The sequence below is a fragment of the Cornus florida genome, unplaced genomic scaffold, assembly GCF_030987335.1.
Source record: "Cornus florida cultivar Cherokee Brave unplaced genomic scaffold, ASM3098733v1 CherokeeBrave_3.0.0_Hap2_Chr10, whole genome shotgun sequence".
NCBI lineage: Eukaryota > Viridiplantae > Streptophyta > Magnoliopsida > Cornales > Cornaceae > Cornus > Cornus florida.
The window spans coordinates 8,691,125-8,698,671 of NW_026775580.1; the positions used below are offsets into that span (position 1 = coordinate 8,691,125).

Consider the following 7,547-nt stretch of genomic DNA (forward strand, 5'->3'; position numbering starts at 1 on the left):
AAGGTTTGGTTTTGTGATTAGACTAATTTTAAACTAAATGATGTAAATAAAGAGTAGAGTCTAAAAGATTGGAAAGAGACTTAGGGTGTAGGATTCACCACTAAGCACATTCCCTGACTCACTCACTTTCAACTAATTGGAGAAATAATAATGTGTAATCTAAATGTGGCTAACAACTGCAATGAAAAGTGTAAACCATCAATTTCAAGCATGAATTAACTATTTAACGACAATTAAATTAAGTGTAGTGCAATTCACCAATTCAAAGTATGATTTATCAATTCAAGTTGCAATTTTAACACACATTAATCTAGAGAATAATGCAATTGTGACAATAAGCATGGATTTCAAACACAGGCATGGATGATTTACTTACCTAGGAATTAAATTGCAATTTAACTAATTAACCTTAAATTAAACTAACTAAACGTGAAATTAACTAATTAAACAAGAAATTAACCTAATTTTGTAGAGCAATCCATCTAGTGTAAGCAATATCCATTAAATTGATTCATAACTACAGCTAAATATCACCAGGTATAGACATCATAAGAATCAATTTACAAAGAATTCAAGTATAAAGCTTGTTTATTCATCAATCACAAATAAGACAACACATGATTAACACAAATAAACATTTGGAAGAATTGATTCATATATTTCAAACCTATACAATAATTAAATACTAAATACCCAAAAAGTATGAAAAAAGAAAGAATAAGTTACATGCTTAGGGTTTATCCAACCCTAAGTAGAAGAATTAGCCACTCAAGGTTGATGGAGTTGAAGACAGAACAATCTCCATCCTTGGATTCATCATCTCTGAGCTTTTTCTTCCTCACCCGAGCTTGTTCTTCCTTTCTCCTCTTTTGCGTTTTCCAGAGAGAATAAAATATATCACGATACAGAAAAACTTCCTCATAAAAAAAATAAAATAAAACTCTCTCAAAACTAATGAAAAACTAACCCTAAAAATAATGGGCTTGTTTTCCTTAAGTAACAAACATTATTAAAGCCCATAAGTTACAAGCAAATAAGCACAAAGGACAAAATCTCGTAATACTGCCAGGGCTTGGGGGATGATCCCACAGCCTTGGGGATCGATCCCCCAAGGGCATTTTTAGTTCTGTGAATAGTGGGGGATCGATCCCCCACCCTTAGAGTTGGAAATTTCCTTTAAGCCTTTTTTAGCTCCATTTTGGCCCCGGGCTAATTGGTTTGCTTCTTCATCTTTGGGAACATCATCAAAGGCTCGAGATTGACCGCTTTTGAAGAATAAACACGCTATACGAGTAATGGACCGCGACCTCTTTTTGCCATTTTCTGAACTTTTTCTGAATGCTTTTGCTTGATTCTAAAAAGGCTTTAGTGAACCAAAATTAGTCAATTTGAATTTTATTGACCTGAAATTGCCAAAAACATAAATTAGAACTAAAACATAAAAATAAGATAGATGCAATGACTAAAATACCCTAGTTTAGGTGCTGAAATGTGCAACATTTAAGCACTTATCACGCCCCCAAACTTAGATATTGCTAATCCCTAGCAATGAACTACAGTATATGAGAATGAAACAAACATATATACAACTATGAACTAATAAAACAAATAAAGATAACACTACTTTCGTAGGGATCACGGTTACATTTAGTATATGCAACAAGCCTTTTAAACCCTTAGGTTACCCCTAGTGGACGAGTGAAGTCTCGTGAGGGTTTCTAGAAATGATACCCACAAACATCAACAAGTCTTTCTTACTTGAGAAGTAACGACACATATCAAACAAGTGTTGAAAGTAGACTACTTCAAATATGCAAATTTCTGCCATTTCTAAGCTATTCTCAACATTTCAATATCATGTAAGTAAAAAGGTCTTCCACACATCAAGCAAGTTAATCATGCAAATTGAATCAATTCTATCATCCTTTTTGAGTGAACCGGCATCAAAATGTATTGCTATCCTAGTAAATCAAAGTAATGACATAGCCTTACTTTCAATGTAGCTTACAGATATAGTACCAGATATCAAAACATTGAATGAACCTTGTTATTCAATCAAACATTTTTTTTTAATTGATTTCATTTTATTTTTTATTTTTTATTTTTATTTTTATTTTTTTATGTATGACCATGTGCAATGTCCAAGTTCCTTAAGCTCTTTAATCACACCATGTAATAAGCATTGAGCTAACGACTCTCAAACCAGATGGTCTTAGGGCGTTAAGTGTAAAGACACTCCTAAGGGCGTAATGACTCGGAATGGCTAGGCTACAAACTCAAACTAATCATACATCTTACATTCTTTCCTTGTCTTCCTTTTTAATTAGTTGACATGTTAAAAAAATGTAGTTTTTTTTTTTTTTTTTTTTTGGTGAGTGCTTTTATTTCTTTTCTTTGTAAGGTCATTTTATCAAGAATGAAAACTTTCAAAGCATACTAACTCAATTGGGATAAACCAAAACAATAATCAACTAAGCATGTACCCCACAAATTGAATGCTAGTGCGCGCAAGAGCAAGTGTAGAATTCTAGAATAAATTCTCAAAGCATTTTCAACCAACAAGATGATGTGTACCACAAGAGCAAACATGATATCAAAAATTAAAAATTTACCCCTAAATAGCATCCTAGAGCATACAAGAAGTATTAGATGCTAACAACTTGCTTTTCAAAGGCACTATACTTCAAAAGTTCGAAATCATTACTAAACACATCTCAAATCTCATCATGTATTTAAAGCTTAACTTAAAATAAAATGAATCATGATGACCTTACCCCCAAACTTAAACCGTACATTGCCCTCAATGTGCAATGAGAATAATGAAAAATAATGGAAAGAGTATACCGTGATGGCAAAGATTATGAAATCCAGCAATGATCCAGTAGGAAAGATGTCTCCCCCAAACTTGGATGCAAAAATCTAACTGTATAACCATACTAGCAAACTCGCATCAAATATCACATGGGATAAGTAATTCATACAGTTCAAAATAATATATAACACAATGCAAAGATATTTGAGATGAAACCCTTAATAAAATCTGAAAACATTCATAACCAGTCATAAGGGCATACTAGTAACACATATTTTTTAATTTTATTTATTTATTTATTATTTATTTATTTTTGTTTGTTTTTTATTTTTGTTATTTTTGTTTGTTTTTTATTTTTGTTATTTTTGTTTCATTTTTATTGTAAAAGAAACAAAGAAAAAGAACATGTATATACAACCTACAAATAAATAAATAAATAAATAATTGGCTAAGTTTAACGTCTCTAGCAAGACGGAATGATACTTTGCAATTTTTATTTTTTTATTATTTTTTATTTATTTTCATTATTATTTTTTATTTAGTATTGCTTATATATATATATATATATATATATATATATATATATGAGCAACAAAAGCCAAAAACAAGCATATATGGATGAATGAAACCAAAAATATATCATCAAAACTCAGAATTACAGGTTCCTAAAATAGCCCGCTCTAAATCACAAAAAATCTGGTTATAGCCACATAAAATCCTATTCACTCAAAATAGAAAAATCTAAACAACCTAACATAGACAAGAGAAATCATACATCAGGCGGCAATGTGGAAGATCGTGGGAGACTCAATGAAACAATCTCATATAGATCTTGTAGCATGCGCTGGGTAGTGGTGTGCTGCTGTATAAGCTCAGCATGCTCGACTCGACGCTGTTCCTCAGATTCAGCCAACTCGGTCTTCAACTGCTCCACAATGGCATTGAACTCTGTCCTAGTTACCCCTGCAGACTCCTCTGCATGTGGTGACACAACCTGTGCTATCTCATAACTAGCACCATCAGTAATCTGCTCCTCAGACTTCCCAACGACGTCCTCAACTAGGGCATTCACATCCTTTCTATCACCTGCTGCCATGCCATCACCTTCCTTCTTGGCACTAGGCATATGAGAAAGGCTTAAGTTCCATTGTGCTAGCCCAAAAGTCACCCGTTGAGCCTCAGAGATCTCATCATTATCAACCACGAAGCGCCGAAGGACAAGGAGCTGGGTAATAAGATACGGAAACGGAAGGTTCCATTTTTTTGCATTCGGATCCCCACTCGCCACTTAATGCTTCCAAAATTTATGCATTTGGTTCAAGATGAAAGCTGGAATAGAAAACCATGCTCCAGTGTGGGTAGCATACAATGCTATTAAGAACTCTTGCCCTTGCTGTACCTTATGACCTATTGGAAAAACATTCCGTTTTAGAACCTGATCGAAAAACCACATATCCTTAGGTATTGAGGACTTGTTGGCACAATTCTTCTTCTTCTTGTCACCATACTTCCCGTCACACATATCCTTAACAATAGAATGCACAGTAGGTTTTTCCGAGAATTTGATAAAACGTAGCTCCCCATTCTCTGCTAGTAAGTCAGTGGGGCACAAATGTGGACACCCCAATGCCTGGGCTATGTCCAAGACACCAAAGTGAATTCGGACACCATCAATGGTTGTAGCTAATATGTCTGGCGCGTCACTAAACCATTCCATATTATGATAAAACAGGCGCACAATACGGGGATATGCAACCTCTGTAGCTGGTCTAAAAAGGCAGGACAAACGCCTCCTTTCAAATTCTAACATTGTCCATTCAGTCGTGTCATTGTGGCGAAACGTACCTTCAATGTCGAAGGTAGTCTTAAAATCCAGACGTTTGTTGCGCCACACAGCTTTGGGAGTCTCTTTGGAGGGTTTGAAACGTTTGGAAGAAGGAACACACGTCATTTCTTAAAGATTGAAATATATGAGAAGTAGTTCAAATTCAATAACCCTACTCTAATGATAAACCAAAATCTGCAAATCAACCAACAAGACATTCAATGTCAAATGAAGCATCCAACTCTAATTTTCCAATCACCAAATTGGGCCACTGTGATTTTTTTTTTTTTTAAAACATCAATGCAACTTTTTTTTTTTTAATAACCAATTCAAGTGCAAAAAAATAAATAAATAAATAAATAAATTAACCAACTCAAGCACTTACCCATGCACAATCTAAGTTCAACAACAACCACAACTCAACAACCAATTCGTCCACTGGGAATTTGTATTTTATTTTATTTTTTATTTTTTTATTTTTTTTATTTTGTAATCATCAATTTAACTTCTTTATTTATTTTTTTTTTTTTTTAAATCATCAATGAATTTTTTTTTTTTTTTTTTTTTTTTTTTTTTTTTTTTTTTTTTGTTTTTAATCATCTATTCAACTCTTTTTATCACAATTCCAGTACTCTTAAAACAAAGGCAGAACTCTGGATTTAGTACACAACAAAGAAGGGGAAAGAGTTTCGGGATGCAAATTGGATTTGACATGATCCAAACATGAAAATTATTATCACAACAATGGCACCCGGATAGTCCGAAAAATATGATAATTCTCTCATCAAATTCTCTCATCTTTGGAGCACTATGATGGATGATGGATGATAAATGATAAATGTCAATTAACCAAAGCAATTAACCGTAAAGGATTTGGGTGCACTTACCCGAAACAATTAACCGCAAGGATAACGGCAACCCACAAGCTCGCTGGAGAAGAAACCAATAAAAAAAAATCGCTGAAGAAACCAACCGGAATCAAAGAGGAATCCAGCCAAAATCGCTGCACAATCTCGCCGGAAGAACAAGTCAAAATCGCCGGAGAAAAGCGACCCAGAAGCGCGACAGAGAACCCAGCCGAAATCGCCGGCGAGACCCGCAACCCAGCAACGCGACAGAGACGAACCTAGCCAGAATCGCTGGAGAACACGGCGATTCACAAACACGCCGGAAAGAAACGGCGATTCAGAAACACGTCGGAAGGAACCGGCGATGCAGAAACTCGCCGGAAGGAACCGGCGATGTAGCAGCGATCGCCGGAGAGAACGACGATTCACAAACTCGCAACCAAACTCGGCGAACCTCAAACTCGGCAACCTAGAAACCGGCAACCCAACTTCCCCAATCGCACCCAACCGAAACCCAAAGAGGCGACGCAAAGGGCGAACCTCAACCTGTCGGCGGAAAACAACTCAGAACCATGGCGCCGGAAATCACAGCCGTGACACCGTGGAAGAGGAGAAGAGATCAGCGAGGAGCGAACCAACAAATTGGGATTGGAGGTGGGTTAAGGGTTTCGCAAGGAAGGAGAAGAAAACTGTGTTTGGGAATGGAAGGTAGGGCAAGAATGGATGGGCGCGGGGGATCGATATTTTTTTACAAAAAGTTGTCCCTTTACCGTGTGCAATGAGAAGGGGGAAATACAATTCGTTGTATGTTAATTTACATTTTATTTTATTTGTTTTTTTTTTTTTTTTTTTTTTTTTGTACATTTATGAATTTTTAAATTCAAAAAGAAAAATAAAAAATAAAAAAACTCACAACCAAACTCGATACAACTAGTGTTTAACGTCGCTAGAAAGATGATTCCACATTTCTTTGAAAAGATTGTCCATCAGTGTATGGTTTAAGCCTTTAACCATTAACTTTGAAAGTCCCTTCATTTTTTTAGATTTTTAAGTTTAACTGCCCCATGAGGTAAGACGGAGATGATTTGATAAGGGCCTTCCCATTTGGTTCAAAGCTTTTCATGGAAGAATTTGAGCCTAGAGTTAAATAACGAAGCTTTTTGACCGACCTTAAAGGATTTTTTCACAATATGTTTATCATGAAATACTTTTGTTCTTGCCTTGTAGATTTTTGAACTATCATAGGCATCATTTCTCAATTTTTCTAGCTCATTGAGTTGGAGCAAACGGTCCTATCCAACCTTATCAAGATCAAAGTTGAGCCTTTTTATTGCCCAAAGTACTTTATGTTCTAACTCAAACGGAAGATGACAAGGCTTCCCATAAACAAGTCTATATGGAGACATGCTTATTGGAGTCTTGTAAGCTGTCCGATTAGCCCTCAAAGCATCGTTCAATTTTCTTGACCAATCTTTTCGGGTCGGATTGACAGTTTTCTCAAGAATATGCTTGATTTCTCTATTTGACACCTCGACTTGCCCACTTGTTTCGGGATGGTAGGGAGTGGCCACTTTATGTGTGAAAGAGTATTTCAAAAAGAGTTTCTTCAAGAATTGATTGCAGAAATGTTTTCCTACATCACTTATCATGACCCTTGGCATACCAAAACGAGCAAAAATATTTGATTTGACAAATGCAATTACCACGGAGTGGTCATTCATTTTAGTAGCACAAGCCTCAACCCACTTTAACACATAATCAACGGCAACGAGAATATATTGAAAGCCATAAGACATTAGGAATGGTCCCATAAAATCTATGCCCCATACATCGAATATTTCAACTACGAAGACTGAAGTTAAATGCATCATATCTCTCTTTCACATTGATCCTAACTTTTGGCACCGAACACACACCTTGCAAAAGTTATAGGCATCTTGGTGGATAGTAGGCCAGAAGAGCCCACTTTGAAAAACCTTCAAAGCGGTCTTTTTTCCACTGAAATGCCCACCACAAGCGTATGACAAAACACAAGGACGCTCGGAACTTCACTTTCCGGCAC

General features: G+C 35.7%; 1 long non-coding RNA gene across 1 annotated transcript; it reads right to left on the reverse strand.

Annotated features, from left to right (window-relative positions):
* Positions 1 to 604: 604 nt before the first annotated feature.
* Positions 605 to 6,581, reverse strand: LOC132275982 (uncharacterized). Its single transcript, XR_009470815.1, has 2 exons — positions 5,525 to 6,581; positions 605 to 1,403 (listed from the first exon to the last, which is right to left on the reverse strand). It is a non-coding gene; the product is annotated as an uncharacterized LOC132275982 (long non-coding RNA).
* Positions 6,582 to 7,547: the final 966 nt, after the last annotated feature.